The sequence below is a fragment of the Pinus tabuliformis genome, chromosome 2_2, assembly GCF_031772625.1.
Source record: "Pinus tabuliformis cultivar Carrire ecotype Pingquan chromosome 2_2, CPIR1, whole genome shotgun sequence".
Taxonomy (NCBI): domain Eukaryota; kingdom Viridiplantae; phylum Streptophyta; class Pinopsida; order Pinales; family Pinaceae; genus Pinus; species Pinus tabuliformis.
Window position 1 is genome coordinate 1,010,637,742 of NC_142300.1, and position 19,241 is coordinate 1,010,656,982.

Here is a 19,241-nt window from a genome sequence, read left to right on the forward strand (position 1 = left end):
CAGGAGTTCCAGACTCATCAAGCATAGCACGAGCCATTTGTTGGACTGTTCTGTTCATCCTTTCCACCACTCCATTTTGCTGAGGAGTTCTAGTTGTAGAGAATTCCCTTCTTATCCCATGTTCTTCACAGAAATCGAAAAATTCATTTGAGGTAAACTCCCCACCTCTGTCGGACCTGAGGCACTTAATTTTGTAACCTAATTCATTTTCAACCAAGGCTTTGAAGGATTTGAATTTTTCGAATGCTTCGTCTTTGTGCTTCAAAAGTCCTAACCAAACAAACCTAGAGAAATCGTCAATGAATAATATCAAGTATTCTTCTCCTCGAGGTGACCTTGTTCTGAAAGGACCACATACATATGTATGGACTAGTTCAAGAGGCCTGCTAGCTGATCCTTCCTTCTCCGGGAAGTTGGTTCTGGTTTGCTTACCAAACTGACATGATTTGCATATGGTGTTGTTTGGAATTCTGATATCTGGAAGACCACGAACTGCGTGATATTTGAATGCCTTCCTTATTTGTGAAAAGCTTAGATGTCCCAACCTCCGGTGCCATAACCAATGTTCATCATCCTTGCTGAAATAGCATTGTTGTTGTCCTTCTTCAAATATGTATAGATTATTTGGAGTTCTTCTACCTTTGATCACTGTTTTCCCTGTATCAAGATCACGAACACTACATCCATTTGATCGAAATATTACCTCAGTTCCTTGATCGCACATCTGACTGACACTCAGAAGGTTATGCTTCAAGCCATCAACATACAAAATATTTCCAGCTTTGACCTTTTCTTTCAACTGAGATGTTCCTTTTCCTTTTATAGCTGCTGGAGTATCATTTCCAAAAGAAACTTTCTTTCCCTTTTCTAAAGCAGAATATGATTCAAGTTTTTCTTTATCACCTGTCATATGCTTCGAACATCCACTATCGATGTACCATAGATTTTCCTGTCCCTCTACATAAAAGGCTATCCCACATCTTTCTGATTGTGGTTCCTTTATTCTCCATGTTCTGGTGCTTGAGGCCTGTTCCTTTGTCTGCTGAAATCTGCTCCCGCATTCAGAATCTTCATGACCGAAGTTATTACAAATAGAACATTCAATTTCATTTTCAAGAGCCAAAAAGTTGTTATAGGTCCTTTTTGTAATCCCAGTCATACTTCTTTGTTTTTGAGCTTCTCTAGTCATGATTGTTTTATATGCAACACATTGAACTGCTTTGTGACTAAAGTTATGGCAAGAGAAACATTGGCCATTGAAGAAACTTCTACGGTTATCAAATCTACCGCCCAAATGATTGTAATTCATATTGTCATCCATTCTTGAAGCAAATTGAGAAGATTTTACCAGTGGCTGGTTGTAGCTTTTGTTCACCCTTAAGACAGATTGCCCTTGGGTTACCTGGTAGTCTTTGTTTGTTCTTGATGTAATTCATCCCTGCCTTACCTGGTGATATCCATTGTGCTTTTGTTCATTCCTTCTTGCTGCATCAAGATAACTCTTTGAGGTGGATGCTTGAGATGTTTCTCCATTATACCCCAGACCTGTCTTGTTTAGCGGAGAACGCTGTACATTGATGATCTCATCCAGAGTTTCAGATCCTTTGACAAACTTAAGATTAATAGCCTTTGTTTTCTCAATTTCTTTTCTAAGGCCAACAATTTCACATTCTAACTTTTCAAGAAATTTTTCTTTTTCATCAATTTGAAATTGTAGAGTATCAATGATCACATTCTTTTCTTCTATACATGTCTTGAGTCTAGATATCTCTTCATAAAAACTATCCACATCTATAGCATCCATGTAATCATCATCTTCAAAGGCCATTAAAAGTTTATAGTCTTTACCTCGTTCATCTTCATCACTATTTTATAGACCATCACTGTCTTCATGAGTGTAGTAGCTTTTTTTATTTGCATTCTGTTTCTTGTTCCATCTAATAGGTTCCTTTTCCTTGTCGATCTTATCCTTATGAGGACATTTGGCAGCATAGTGACCTACTCTTCCACAAGAAAAGCATTTGAAGGGTAACTTACCTCTGAACCATCCAGCACCCCATTGAATATTTCTGACAAAATTTGATTCTTCTTCTTCTTCTGACCCATGTCCTGATTCATATTACTCTCCTTTGCTTGAATCCTTGAAGGCAGCTTCTCTCCTGTCATATGGACCTCCTTTCCTCATTTCATAAGCAGTTAGAATTCCATGTAGTTGTGACATTTTAAGATGTTGTAGATTCTCCTTTTCTTCTATAGCAGAAACTTTAGATTCAAACCTAGGTGACAAAGATCTTAGAACTTTTTCAACCACAATAGCCTCTTTTATTTCTTCACCCAAATTTTTCATACAATTAACAATCTCATCCACATGAAGAAAATATTTAGCCACACTTTCATCATTATACATCTTGAGATTTTCATATTGAATCCTAAGGGTTTGAAGTTTTTCACGTTTTACCTGATCATCTCCTTCATAGCTCAGAACTATCTTGTCCCATATTTCTTTTGCAGATTTATACTGCATAACTTTCACAAATTCTGATTGAGGTAGACATCCTAGAAGAGTATTGACTGCCTTTCCATTTGTTTCATATTTCTTCTTCTCAGCTGGATCTGTAGGAGTAGCTGATGGAAAAGTATACCCTGTTTCTACAATGTCCCAGACTTCTGTACCCAAAGATTGAAGATAGGTAGTAACTCTTACCTTCCAATACACGAAGTTTGTCCCATCAAAAATTGGTGGCCTGATTGATGCTTCCCTCTCGTAGTTGCTCATGATGATAGATCTTTCTTCAAGCGATCAAGCTCCTTCAAAAGAACCTGCTCTGATACCAATTGTTGGAAATAATACTGAGAGGGGGGGTGAATCGGTATTATCAAATTCTTTTCAATATATTTATACTTTGAATTATTCTTCATATATTGTATATCATAAAATAATGAGCATAAACAAGAAAAACAGATAGTCACACCAAAGAACACCAGATATAAGGTGGAAACCCAATGTGGGTGAAAACCACCTGCTGCAATATGTCTCTATCTTCTTTCAATTAGAAACTCCTTTTACAATGATTTTGTACTGGTGCAATCCTTTACCAGTACGCAGGCTGCAACCTGTAGAGAGCTGCAACTCTCTCTCGTTTTCTAGTCTCTCCTGGAAGGGAGCTACAACCCCCTACTTCTTTTCTTTCAAGGACCACTTCTCATTAATTTTCAGACTGGATCCAAGAACATCAAATAAACATCAAGTACATGTGAATCAACCAACCCCTTATCTAATCAAACCAATGAGCCACCCCAAACTTCTCAGAATGTTGTAAACAGAAAATCAACTCCAGTAACCTAAACCCAAATCACAGCAGCAAATAGAAAACAGGCAGCCAACAAATATTTCAAAACAGGTCCGCAACTTCACCAAAATAATCCTGCGGATACCCGCACTTCACCTTCAGCTGCGCTGCGTATACCCACACTTCGTCTTCTTCTGTACTACGTACCCCACACTGTGCCTTTAGCTGCACTGCGTATACCCGCACTTTGTCTTCTTCTGTACTGCATACCCTGCACTGTGCCTTCAGCTGCGCTGCGTATACCCGCACTTCGTCTTCTTCTGTACTGCGTACCCCGCACTGTGCCTTCAGCTGCGCTGCGTATACCTGCACTGCGCCCTCTTCTGTACTTCGTACCCCCGCACTCACGCTGTAGATCGCCTGCGAACCTCTGATTAGGGCCAAATTAATAGTCCTCCAATGTACCACAGACAGTTAGATCCACAGATCTGATCATGCGCCCGAGAGATCACGACTTAGCAATAGATTCGCCTTTAAATTTTACCTTGATTTAGATCTAGCTTTTAAAACTGATAACCCAAAATTCAGATCTTAAGATATTCAACTTTCAAAGATGTCTCAGCCAAGAGATCTCCTTCCCTATTTATAGTCAAGTCCTTATTCACACCATGGGACAAAACCATCAATGATCAATACAAGGGATCCAAACTGGGGCTAAAATAGATCCTATACCACGGGCCAAAACCATAGGATCATGAACGACAGGCTAAATACCATGGGCCAAACATAAGAAACCCCACGTGAGCGCACTTCTCTTCCTTGAAGTGAGTGAACTGGGGGACCGCACTTTCTGAACAGGTAACCTGCGAGTATGACCGCACTTCATGAACGACGAACCTGCGGGTCCACACCCTTTGAACCATTCACCTGCTAACCTCATAATTTTTATCATTTTGAGAGCCTGAACAGAGTTTTGCCACTTGAGTGAGTTGCCATCAAGTACAATACTTGTACCATAATGCCAACAAGAGGAAGAAGGTAGATCCCAGGTGTGCTCATTCGTAGGGGAAAATAAGAGTACACCTAGCAGTGATGAAGAAGGGATACTCCTCATACCTTTGGAAGATCCCATGGACACAAAGATGGATTTATATCTCTATGGTGGCTCATCCAGCACCTCTGATAGTGAAGAAAAATATCTAGATGAAATTATCTATTTGAAGAAGAAGTTGATGCCTACTCTAAAGGAGGTCAAGGACCCATTTGAGGAAAATATCAAGCAAGAGGAGAAATTGAAAATTTATGAGCTTGAGAATGAAAAGTTGAGCAAAAAAATAACCAATCTTAATTCTGAACAAGAAGAGGCTAGTAGGCTGAGTGGCATGTTGACCAATCAACTAAATGATAGAGAAACTTACTGTGAGAGACTACAATGTGAAGTAGCCTCATTGAGACAAGACATAGAAAGGACAAATAAAGATCTCTCTCAGTATCAGAAGCTTGAGGAGAGCATAAAGGCCTTGGATAAGATTCTTATTAAGCAGATATCCTTTCTCATCAACATTGGTTTGGGTTTCGAAGAAGAACCAAGCTCCAAGAAGGAAAAGGCTAGAAGGTCAACCACCCATGTAAGGGCAGTTGAAAATTTCAATAACAACAAAATAAAATAATTTGATGGATAGCAACATTAGAAAGGTAAGTAACAACAAGAAGAGAAGAAAAGTGATGTGAATCCTGATCGAAATTGATACTAGTTTATTAAATTTTTAAAAGTGTATTCATGTAATTAAAAACCACCATTAAAAAGAGTTCAAATTAAAAGACATAGGTAACTTGAAAGGAAATTTTAGAAAATAAACATTAACAATAAACAACACAAGAGATAATGACACCAGCATGTTGATAATGGAGTTAGGCTATCTTCAAGCCTACATCTCTGGGCTAGGTCTTTAGTGGGAAAACCTCTTTATTAAAATGCTCAAAATTCTTGTACATCAAAATATAAATTCCATATCATCAAAATAATGTCACCCAAGCGTTCAGAAAGCCTCAAAACCCTTATTTTGACTCTTTCCGTGCTCAAAACGGTCTCCAAATGGATAAAATAAGAGAAAAACACTCTCATCTACAACTTAAAAGCAAATGGCACTAAGTCACTCAATGGTTTAGTGCGTCGGTTTTATAACCTAGGTCAAGGGTTCAATCCTCATTTACCATGATTTTGTTTTTTGACGAAGGTTTTGTGATATATATGGCATATCAATTTTCCAAGGTTTATGGTGGTGAAACCATATCCCACCACCAATCATTACATATCTCATATTCCTCCCTATCATGATTATCCACCCACATAACATTTAAAATGTGGCTAACACATATCCATACTATGTGGCATATGCATTGTATTAAAAATAATTCCCACCATATAATATGTCGTAGAAAAGGAGTTGACCGTTGAATCATTCGTTGGAGGAGTTGAAATCGTTCAGCACTAATTAATATGTTCCACAATAACACCCATACACCCTTGCATTTTTTATGATATAGCGGAGTGGATAATGGTTGATAACTATGGCAGAGAGATATGTATGGCGGAGGTTATAACAAACCTTTATCCCCTTTAATTATATGTAGAGCAATGCTTTAAGAAGAACCACCATTGTAGCCCAATAGTTAATCGTAGTATTTGTTGCTGAAATGTTGGGGGTTCAAATCTTGTTCGATCCGCTCTTATTCCTAACAGTTATTTTACTAGTCTTATGAGGCCACATGTCGCCCTTCGATAGGGCCATGTTTTGCATCAATATTGGTCCAAAATCAACCGATCACATAATGACACTTGTCAAGCTTTGGAAGCATCATGTGTTGGTCAAAACCCTAACCGCCAGAACCCTGAGTTAACTGTTGACTATCATAACCTTGAGTGTTGACTTTGAATCCGACCAATTGACCTTTGACTTTTTGCCCTACTTCGACCTAAAATTTAACTTTGCATAACTTCTTCCTACGAAATTAGATTTTTGTTGTTAAAATTGCATTGGATTCAAAACGATGAAATCTACGCAATGAAGCTAGTTTCAAAAGCATCTGATAACTTTGAGTTTTGAGCATTTTCTAGAACTTTGAGCATATTTTGGATCCTCCAGATCACTCCTTGATCATTTTAGATCAAAAAGGTAGCAACGTAATGGTAATAAAAAACAACGAGGAGATCGACAGAAGAGAGCTAAGCAGTTGGAAGAAAGACTGCAAGGTAGTAATGCAAATTACCATGGACGACACAAGAAGAATCAGCAGAGGTTCTTTGCCCCTAAAAGAAAAGGTAACTTTTGTCATCAAAATCCTTTTCATGGTTATTTTTTTATTGCAATAATTTTGGACATAAATCCATATATTGTAGATGGCATGCAAGAAAACAAGATATGTTGGGTAGCAACAACCCAAGAATGCATAAAGTGGCTAGGAGTAAGCATATTGGCAGCAATAGGAGTTTTGACAAGAATGTTATCGAGAATAGTAACTCCTCTACCCCATTCTGGTGTTATGTCAAATGCTACAATTGTGGAAATCTTTGGCACAAGAGATAAAGCTGCAAATATGAGAAGAAATGGCATGTTTCTAAACATATGCATGAAAATGTAACAGTGCAGGATTTGAAGACAAGAAGAAACAATGCAGTTGAGGAATACAATTTTTTATTCAATTCTATATGTCAAAAGAGCAATATTAAAAGAGGAGGAAGAAATTAGAAGAAAGCCAGGAAGAATGATCCTCCTACTCTTGTAGCAAACCCATCTATAAGGCAAAAAATAAATAAGAGGATTTGGGTGAAGAAAGAGGAGTTGAAGGGAGATTCCTCTAGCCACGCACATCCAAGAGAAAGTCCAAACATGGGAAGAGAAGAAGTTGGAAAGTAATGCTCCTATTAGGACTCGGGCATTGAAGGTTTGGAAGAATAAGGAAGATGATCTTCTCAGGGGGAGTATATCCTTTGTTTCTCTTTAGTAAAGGAAGGGAATGGCCTCAAGGTAGGCTAAATAAGTCAGATGCGGAAAGATAGAATGAATAGACAGAAAGGTGCATCGTATTGTTGAAGGTATGGTCGAGTCCCCATGCTAATTACATCATTGTATTTGTTTATTTCAAATGTATTAGAATTGAAAGAGAGAGGAGGAGTGTAGCTAGCCAGGTTTTAGGGGGAGTACACAACAAGATATTATGTTGTGGGAACAAGAGGAGGAGTTGCACCAAAAGTGTGGAATGAAAAAAGGTCCATAAGTAAGTTAGGTCCACAGGATCTTTCCTCATGAAAATGAAAGGGAGAAGTTGCAAGATAGCAAAGAGAATTGGCTCAAGGGGAGTTCCTTATTAAGAAGTAGTAGGCAACAATTTCCAGCCTCGAGAAGAAATATTGCACAGGAAATGAAAGTTTTACATCTTGGGTGAAATAGGCTTATTTCATTTAAGTTGAGAATTTGATTTTTCCTAGAAGTCTTGTGTTCATGAAACACAATAATTACAAGATTTGAATGTCCCTTAGCTTTCAATTGGTATCACTATGTCAATTAGTGCTATGGGTTCAAATGGAGCATCCTTTTATGAAAATGGGCATTTCTTTCTGAAAGGAAGTATCAGAGTTTTCCTGGTATAGTATCCAATTGTATCATCCTTTTTTTGGTGCAATTGCTATTATTTAAGAAATAATCCATATTTGGAGTAGCTTGATATTAGGGGGAGTATAATTGATTAATTTAGATACTCATGAGAAGTGAGCATAAAGGATGAAGCATTCGCAGAAGTGAAGAGCAAGTTCAATGCATCACCAACGGGTGTTATTCGCAGTCAACAAAAATACCATGAGAACTCTTAACTGGTATTGATTTATTTTTAAATTAGTACAAAGGATGCATTGACAGAGAGAGTATTTAGTCGACAACCATAAGGTTTAAAATATTGGAGGCATTCAAATAAGAGGTAGTATATGTTCATGGGGATCATATCACATATGTGTAGTTTATAGAGCAGCAATAGTTATCATTCCTTGAAGAGAAGTTTGCAAAGAAGAATGCATAGTAGTAGATAGATGCTCGTCATTGATAGTCATTGATTCCATGGGGGATAAGAAGCAGCTTGTATCCCTTTTTGATTGATGTCGAAGGGGGAGAGAAGCTTATTGGAGAGTAAGTTATGATGGACCAAGTAGAGGAAAGAAATCCGTTGGTGGCTCATGAAAGGAGATGTGTGGAAGTAGCATGAGGATTGTTCATCAATGTGGAGAAGTGAAGAAGTGTTTCCATCAATGCCAAAGGGGGAGATTGTTGCACAGTTGGAATTATTTTTCTGGTTAGTGGCAGTAAGTGTGTTGGCATTGATGTCAACAATCAAGTTGGGAGATCAAGTTGGGTAGTTGGAATTGCCTAATAGTTAGCAAGTGTGATGGTATTGATTTCAACCAGATTAGCTTGGATGTATGTGCTAGCATGATGCCAGGCAAGACAACATTGATGTCCACTAGGCTAGTTGTGATAGCAGTAGACACTAGCATTGATGTCCACTAGGCTAGTTGTGATAGCAGTGGATGCTAGCATTGATGTTCTTGATGTGTCAATCTTAGGGGTAGTCCTATGGTTGTTGCAGTCTTTGGTAGAGAATCAACGTAGTGGAAGGCCTATTTGAAAAGGCATAAAACAATGTCTATGATGGTTGGGAGTCCCAAAATTTGGAGGATATTTTGCCTTAAGAGACCAACTCAAATACTCTTAGAGTTAGCACAGTTAGTTAGTGCTTAGAAATAGCTTTCCAACAGTATGTGGAAGTCCATGAATGGATTTTGGGATCAAAATTTATTGATAGCCAAAGTAAGGATCTTGAGGTCCTTAGAAGAAGGACGAAATTCAAAACCCTGAATTTCAGAGGGTTGGAGGCTCGAAATGTCAAAAGGGAAAAATCTTGGAAGGCCGAAATATTGGAAGGTCAAAATATTGGAGGGTTAAAATTTTGGGACCTAAGAGAGTCGAAATCTAGGAAGGTTAAAATATCGAAAGGTTAAAATATCAGAGGTTTATTTAAAAAGAAACACAAGATAGCATGTAACCAGGGAATCAGACTGATCTTGGAACTTTGGAACTTCAGGACTTCAGAACTTTGGGACTTCAGAATCTCTGAATATTGGAGTAGGTTGAATATTGAATGCAGGTTGTAACATCAGAACCTCGGAGGTTTGGGACTTCAAAACTTTGGGATTTCAAGACCTCGTAACTTATTATTAATGCATTATTTTAAAAGCATAGAGGGTTGCAAGGCTCTGAAATCCCAATACAAAGTTTTATGAAGCCGAAGGTCACAACACCCGGTCTCATGGTGGAAAAACAATAAGAGGCAAAGAAAAAGGGTCTAAATGCATAATTTTGTAACATCACCTTAATAAAAGTTACAATATATTGGGCTCAAATATTGCAACACAAAGGTCTATGAAGGATGAATGAGTCAACAGTTGAGAGACAATGCACACATAAGAGTTGGTGTTGCAGGATTAATGGAAACTACAGAGATCGATGAGTTAGAATCTAAGAGATTTAAAGAGTAGTTGGTCATTGGAATAATGGCAACTGTAGAAACTCCTGGCTTGAAGAATGGATAGGACCACGGTTGCACATAATGAAATAATTGAGTATGTAATGAGTTGAGACAAGTTATCCCTAATCTTGCATTCATGCTACAGTGGATTAAATTAAGAACGGAGCCTTCGAACAGAATATTTGATTACATAAAGGAGATTCATGTCTGAGGTATGTGTTAGTCTCTGGGAGAAAATTTAGAAGTATGTCCTGACCGGTAAAGAACCTTGTTGAAGTGTGCAGTATTTACTAAGGATTTATGTCTAAGCATGGGAACACCCAAGTGCCCATTCTCATGCTTAATGCAATGGCAGAATTCAAGAAAGAGACACAACAATAGGATGGAGAAGTCATGCAGGAGTACACCTGGGCAGTGTGAATGGAAAGTGTTACTAAGGATTTATGTCTAAGAATGGGAATGCCTAGGTGCCTATTCTCATGGTTAATGCAGTGGCAGAATTCAAGAAAGAGACATAACAATAGGATGGAGAAGTCATGTAGGAGTACACCTAGGCAATGTGAATGGAAAGTGTGGCTGATAGAGACAACATTGATCAAAACAGAATAATTAAAGCAATGAGACACAACAATAGGATGAGGAAGCTATGCAGAGTTACACTCTGATAGTGTGAATGGAAGAGTGATCATTGACAGAGACAAAATTGATCATTATGTTTCAGTGAAACAAAACCCAAGATTGTAGTTGAGCAACGTAGGGGGAAGCAACATTGTTTTCTAGTGAGACGGATGGAGAGCTCTGTGGGTGTGAGTGCACTATTATGTGAGGCCGAGTGAGCTTGTTCTGCAGAGAGAGGCTGAGAGTGCCTATGCAGATGAAGGATACCCCAAGAGATCTTGTGCTATTTTGTGAGAGGCCGAGAGAGCCTGTGGAACAAAAGCAGCTGAAAGTGCCAAAGTAGAAGAATAAGGTCGAGTGTTGATTGTATGTTGTTGAGAGAAAAGGGTTGAGAACAAAATAGTGTTGTGTGGGTTGTGTACTAGTGAATGTTGTTAATCAGAACAATGAGTTATTGTAGAGAGTGTTTCAGGGACATAGTTTTGTGTGGGCCAAAAGGCTATTGAGGAGAACATAGCTAAAAATAGGTAGAGAGGCTACCAATTAGAGTGAGCAGTAAGTATCCTTTGAGTTTGGGTTGGAGCCTGCATACAGGAAGTTGGTGCTTCCATCTCTAGTGGTTGTCTTGGGGGTTGGAGCCTCTTGCAAGTTGGTTCTTGCATAAATCCAATAATTTTTAATTTGGTGCTTGCAACAAATCCATGAAGTTGGTGCTTCAGACAGTGCTTTTGGTAGGTTGATTAGGTGCGTGCAAAATAAGAGAGTTGTATGTCCTACTAGTGGGGGCTAGAAAATAATCAAAGGGATTTGGTGCTTCCTATGAGTGGTGGCTCACAAATAGATTGATGTAATAGAGTATATGCTCTTATTTTTACATCAATAACAACGACAAGCTTTGGTGGTTTCTTCCTGAAATGTTTACCACGTTAAACCTATGTGTCTCATTTGTTTGTTGCTCATGATGTGTATGCTTATATTAGTTGACGTGGATGTTGTTATGATTCCTTAATGGCTTCTCTCATATAATGGATGCCAAGTTTTAATAAGTAAAAATAAATAGGCATGAAATTTTAAATTATCCTTAATATTGATTCACCCCCCTCTCAGTATTAACTTTGTTTCCAACATAATCTTGTATGGTCATGACTAAAGAGAAATAACAAGTAAACCAAAAAGGGACTAAAGCTTACAACAATGCTATGAAACATAGAAAGTTTCTAAAATTAAACATTGATAATCTAGAAATTAGAAAAAATAAGTGTGTGTATCATGGATGAAAGATGTTTTGGAATAGCTATGGTACTACAAAGATTTACAATATTATATGCTTATATAATTAAGAATTTAGTTAAAAGAACAATCACACTATATATATTACGAAGGTGTGGGAACCTTCTCCATAAATGATTTGGTCAAATATTTATGATTGAATTGAAGGAAAACATAGAGTTTATACACATAATAAAGTGTATACAAGACAATATTAAGGTATGTATATAGCAACAAAAAACAATTTAAAAAGGAGAGAGAACCCTGAATTACACAATCTAAAATATATGATGTACTCAAAGAATTTGTCTGGGCATACCCAATCACAACACTCGTTAAAACCTATATAGACATACAGAACACTTGTATCACAAAAAAAAGGGTATGAGTCAATTGGGGTGACCTTGGGTGGTTGGGAGAAAGGAATGGAACCCTCCTCACCTAGGTTCAATTCTCAAAAGTGATGTGATGGATGTTGACAATATGTGGTAAAATATGGCTATAAATAAATTGTAATGGTTGGCATGAATAGGCCTTGGGTTTCATGGCCAATAAGGCCTATGGTGGAATTAATAAAATAAGAAAGATTCTTAACTAGAAGGTCTCCTTGTGAGGGAAGCCACAAGGAACCTACTACAGTCATAGAATAGTTAAGAATCTTAGTAAAAACCACCATATGGATATTGTAATGAGAAATAATTCCATCTAGAATCATTTGAAAGTTGTAATATTTCTTTGTGTAGTAAATTTCTCTTGGAATTTTACAACTTTTAACAATTTCAAGAGAAATATTTTTTATCTCCTTGATAAGGAATCAGAAATATTAATTCTCTGATAGTTTAAATTTCTTGAATCTTTAAGTATGTGGCTATGTGATGGGGATTTCCTAGTAAAGTTACATCTAAATTATCTAAGAATTGTGTCAAAAAGAATGGCTAGTGACATTACAAAGAAAAGTAAACACAAGAAAGGAAGTTGTAGGTTGCTGAAAAATTGATGGTTAAAATTTATTATTAAAAACCTACAGAATGTGGGCAAGTTGAGATATAATATCATAATATTTCATGATTGAAAGAAAAATTAGTCTCGAAAATGACAATCGAGTAAACCTTTTGAAACTTTTAAATTGAAAACACTTAGGAATCATGTTGCAAATGCTCATAAAAATATCAACATTGCACCAATTTTATTCAACGTGAATTAATCAAGAGTGGAGTCAATCTTAAGAACATGTAAATTTCCTAAGAAGGAAGTGCAAAGGACCCTAACAAAAATGCGTATAAACAACCCTTGATTGGCATATGCTTGAAATATGTAGTGGGCATCAGATCTTATGGGGTTACATATTCGTATTATAGATTTGTGGAAGGTTTCACTAATTGGCCTATTTTATAACACCTTCACAACATAAAAGAGTTAAGTTTGTTTATAACCAAAAATCATAAAAAGATTTGATTTATTGAAATGGTTGTTAACAATAACTCCTATACCTAAATATTGACTTGGTTTTCTAAAATAGCATAAATAGGAAAGATGTTGACTAAATGCCCTGGAGCATCCCGATGGAATTTAAAAAGTTATGGTTTAAATACATGGCCATAATTATGAGCGGGAAATCTCTTAACCTAGCTTTTGCTAGTTTGATGTATTTTCTTTAAAATTTTTGAAAATATTTCATAAGTTGATGAATGAAAGTGTAGGCATGATAAAAATTTAAAAGATGAAATAGTGTTGAGACGTGTGTTCACTAACTAGAAATATATCAAATAATGAGCTACTAGGTGCATCCCATAATGGGTGTGCATGTATAAATACTCTGAGGAGTTTATTATCTTAACACGAGTTAGATTAATAATAGTGGATAATGGTAAATATGTGACCAAGGAAAGGTTGACAACTAGTTGGGGAGCCAATGAAATTGTTGTAGTCTTAAGGAATCAAGGCTATAAAAAATTGGTGTTGATGGGGGATTGGTACAAGTGACACTAATACCTATTGACATGTGTTTTGTGCCAATGTGATAAGTACACTAGGTAGTAGTGTGCTACTAGTTAGAGATTTTATGATAATTGTTCTAAAAATATTTATTATGACTCTTTGAATGGAGGCACATTTGAAGCATTGTTGAATGGCTAATTAAATGCTTGATATGAATATGTGCTTAAGAGATCACATAAAGTTTAATACAATTGTACTAACATGATGTGTGTTGAGATAGTTGATACGCACAGAAGGGTAAGAGGGAAGGACCACGTGGTTATTGCATAGAGAAAAGCACATATAACCTCTAGACACCTTAACCAACAATATGTAATGTAGAAAGAGATGGAAGTCCAAGAAGTGAGTTTGTGGGAAATCGATGGATGAGGTGTGTGGGGAGGGAAATTTTTTGAATATCTTTGTTGTTGCAAATTTTCTTATTGTCTTTTGTTGACCTTGAGCATGGCCATGTTGCTTCTTGTTATTGCCTTTGTATTGTGTGTGTATTGTTATGATGGTTTCTTTTGTTCTTGCCTTTTTGTTGGGTGTGTGGAAGGAAAAAAAGAAAAAGAGCTCTAGAAGAAGAGTTGAAGAAGAAGCCCAACCCAAGATGTAAAATCATGATCAAACCTTATTCATAAAATAAATGGTAGAAAGTAAATATAAGAAAATTATAGAATATCTAAGATGGACATGACTAAGTTCACTTGAAAAAAAAAGACAGTGAAAATGTAGTCATGGGAATGGCATAGGAAGGAAATTTTCCTATGTTTTAATAATGCTTGGCTTATGTATATTTGATATTCTGAAATCAAGAGAAAAGCATAATGATGTATTCTAATGTGACAAAACATTATCTTTGAGCCATCATGAGTGGCACTTAGGTAAGTAATTAATCCTTGAAAATATTATGATCACTGTGTGAATGGTATAAAAATAGAATTCGTAATTCTCATGTGTGAGATTTCGTAGTGAAGTCATTTAATGGATTCCATGTTACATGGGATATCCATTAGATAAATGTATATTGTTCTTAATTACTATTAATGATGTGCTTATATCATATTTTTTAACCTTATTGGGTGCACGAATGAAAATTGATAGTGTTTGCTTAGAATGTGTGAAGATGTGTTGTAATTGAATATGAATTTGAAACAGAAGTCATCTTTACTCTGGAATAAAACTATCACCAAGTTAAAGTGTTATGGAATCCTTTTAGCCTAGTAGATTCTACCTAATAAATGGAAGGAAAATGCAAGAAGCATTTGCTTCACTTTTCAAAAGTGATGAAGGCATAAGAAACACCGAGGACATTGTTTAATCCAGAGGGGGAGAAGATATGGTACCCATGGTACAATTACTTTTAATAAACATTATTATCTATATTTACTTTTAAATATTGTGGAAGTATTGGTTGTGGGGACAAGATTAAAGTTGGTTGATGGATGTAAAAGTTAATATATTATTATGAATAAAATATTATTTCACTTATTTGTTTATTTATAAATATAATAGGAGCCACCACATGAGTAGTCATGCTTGCAACTGTCAAGAATCTGTTATGATTCAGTTGTAGTCTGAGCAAGGACAACTTTGAAGTGATAGTTGTCATAGTCAAGAAAAGAAATCATCAATCTTTAAAAAATATTTCTACCACCAGAACTATCATGACGAGGGAGAAAGATCATGGGTGCAAATAGGAAGGTAGATTGTGGGAGAAAAAGGAAACCCGATTACTGAGGTTCTAGTATCCAGACCTAGTAGGACGTTTCCAGGGCTTGAAAAGGAAACTTGTGAAAGTGACTAGTTTGACTCCTAACAAGAGGGACTACCAAAGGCTCGGGGTAAATGTGAAGATAATTGTTCATTAGTTGGGTGGAGCATGGTAGCTCCTATTCTATTTTCAAATGAATAGCTACACAAATAAGTGAATGAACTCTAATATAATAATTCCTTATAAATTTATCATTATAATATATACCTGATTATATGTTATGATAAGAATGACTAGTAGGTTTGTGATTGTATAAATGAAATTTTTTTCTAGTGAATTTTTAGTTTCAGTAAAGAGGTGTATAACTTAGGGTGTTTTCTTTAAATGGAAAAAGAGAAAAAGTAAATTTATTTTGGTTTTTGTTTTGTTTCTAATAGAAAAATGGCAATGCATATACAAATACTAGTATAGTTATAAATAGTTGAGTAGGCGGGGTTAGTAGGGTATGGGACAACACTGAGGTAAGTCACATGTGCTAGTTCCTCATATGACTATAGTCCCTACCAAAGTACCCCTAAATAAAATTCAATGAAGGAAAAATGAATTCAGGAGTTGAACATTAGTTCCTCTATATTTCAGTGGTTCATTTTAAATAAGTACTAAAGTAACATACAAAGATATATTACTAGTAAATACAAATACACAATACAAGTGTGTGCTAAATACATATACATATACAAAATGAGGAAAGAAAAGGAAAGACAAGAATAGTTATTCAAGATAACCAAATATCTTTTAACCTAGTGAGATACTAGAATAATTTGGAAACAACTATACTAAATGTAATAACCCAAGCTAACTTAAAATTATAATAACCAGTCTATGGTGTGGGCCTATTCAATAGTAAAATTGTATTGTTTTACATACTATAATCTAAAGAAACATGCTTCCTCAAGATTCTACTTAGTTGAAAAAATGGCTAACTTTTGAACAAATAATATACAAATGTAAAAGTAACCATAGAATTAAGAAAATATACATTTTAACCATAAGCAAAATTCTACAAAAATTGTCAACAAACACAGTCATAAAGGAAGGCACCAAAAAGTTTAGTTATGGAGAAATATAAAATTTTACATAAAATTTTGGAAGTCATTATAGTATACAATACATGTTTCATGGGTCGAAACCCAATTTAAGTCGACTATATTAAGAAAAATGAAAAAGGGCCAATATGGCTAGTTGTCAATCCGGACCAAATCCTAAACTCATGGGTTAGAGCTAAATCATGTAGAAGAAACGAGGAGTGAGTGTTAGTAACACTAAGTACCTTGAAAATATGTTGAGCAAGAAAAATATTGGAACTTTTGAAGAAATATTGGATAGAGAAGGCACAAACCTATATAATGTAACAAAGGTTGTACTAGAAAAAAATGTATATTTATATATGTGTGTGTGTGTGTGTGTGTGAAGAATAAACAAAACGTAACTTCATGCTTAACTAGAAAGAAATATTTTCAAAACTTTTTATAATGGAAAGGATAATCACTTGGATATAAACCCCCTTTGCATCAAACTGCAACCTATTATAAATCATTGTAACAAGTGGTGAGGGTGAAGCAAAACAGTGAAATAAATGTGGAGACAAGAAGAAAATTTACTATAAACAATAGAAATCAGGACCACTTATAGCTAGAACACTAGTAAGGGAGAAAACTCACCATAACCAACCTGAAACAAGATAAAACCCTATCAGTAAAAGAAGTGTACAAGGGTTTGTTAGGTAAAAGATGTAAAAGGAAACTTGCATTTCTAAAGCCAAGCAAAGTGGGGAATCTTTACCTATAAGCAATAGTTGATGAAAAATACTAATTTAGAGTTGGGGCTAAGTTGAGTCCATTTGGAAACTCTGAGTAGAAACTAAAGTCAAAGTTGAGCTCCAATTGAACAATCTATAGAGGGTTCAAATCATCCTAACTCTTACAAGGAGACAAGATTGTTTTGGAGAAAACCCTTAGGAGAAAAACTACCTAAAAGGCTTGTGGTCAAAATTCGGACTGAATACCAAGAATATGAATGAAATCACAGTGTTTGAGGAAGAGTTCCTTGTCTCCCCAAGGTTTACTCTGAACAAATTCATTGCAAGCCACACCCTACAAAATATTAAGGGTAGGTTACGGGCTTTTTTAATGAAAATAACACTGAAGGAACAACTTAATAAGGAGAAAAAATAAGGCCCAATAAGATTTGCCTGCACCATCAAAGCTAGGGTAAACCCTATTGAAATAATCATCTAAGGAGAAACATGATGGGTTGGAAATTCCTAAAGGGTAAATTCCTCCATCCACTGGTGTGGTTCAAAGAATTAAAAGTACAAAGGTGCCATAACAAAGAACGTAAAAGAAACCCTAAGAATCCAAAAAGAGTTGCATATTTGAACCTTAAAAGCACCAAGTGAGAATGACAGGTGTGGATGAGGTTGGGGAGGGTAGTTACACTAACCACCCATTGTCTATGTTTCACTATCATATTAAGGAGAGAATAATAGGTCGTAGATCACTTGTGGATCACATGGGTAGTATGTGGTGGCCTCAGATATTTGTCCATGTTTTCCTTAAGGAATGGCTAAAAGATACCCGTTCACTTTGTAAAATGGTGCAGAATACATGTCATTTGGTAGCATCATGAGTGATACTTATATCATAGCCCTGGTCATGAGTTCCCAAATACTATCATTTTGTAAGTTCCATCCAAATTTATATATATGGTATAAGGTTAAAACAATACATTGCCTCCCAATATGTTATCATTTTGAACCTCATAGTGGGCATTCGTGGGCCTGTAGATAAACCCTTAAGGGATTAGGGAAACACCCTAATACATATATGTATCTATCTATCTATCTATATGTATATATAGATATATAGATATATATATATATATATATATATATACATATATATATATATATATATATACATATATATATATATATATATACATATATATATACATATATATATCTATATATGTATATATATATGTATATATATATATATATATATGTATATATATATATATATATATGTATATATATATATATATATATGTATATATATATATATATATATATATATATATATATATATATATATATATAACAGATACTCGTTCACTTCATAAAATGGTGCAGAATACATGTCATTTGGTAGCATCATGAGTGATACTTATATCATAGCCCTGGTCATGAGTTCCCAAATACTATCATTTTGTAAGTTCCATCCAAATTTATATATATGGTCTAAGGTTAAAACATTACATTGCCTCCTAATATGTTATCATTTTGAACCTCATAGTGGGCATTCATGGGCCTGTAGATAAACCCTTAAGGGATTAGGGAAACACCCTAATACATATATGTATCTATCTATCTATCTATATGTATATATATATATATATATATATATATATATATATATATATATATATATATATATATAATATATATATATAAAAGATACCCGTTCACTTTGTAAAATGGTGCAGAATACATGTCATTTGGTAGCATCATGAGTGATACTTATATCATAGCCCTGGTCATGAGTTCCCAAATACTATCATTTTGTAAGTTCCATCCAAATTTATATATATGGTCTAAGGTTAAAACATTACATTGCCTCCCAATATGTTATCATTTTGAACCTCATAGTGGGCATTCATGGGCCTGTAGATAAACCCTTAAGGGATTAGGGAAACACCCTAATACATATATGTATCTATCTATCTATCTATAT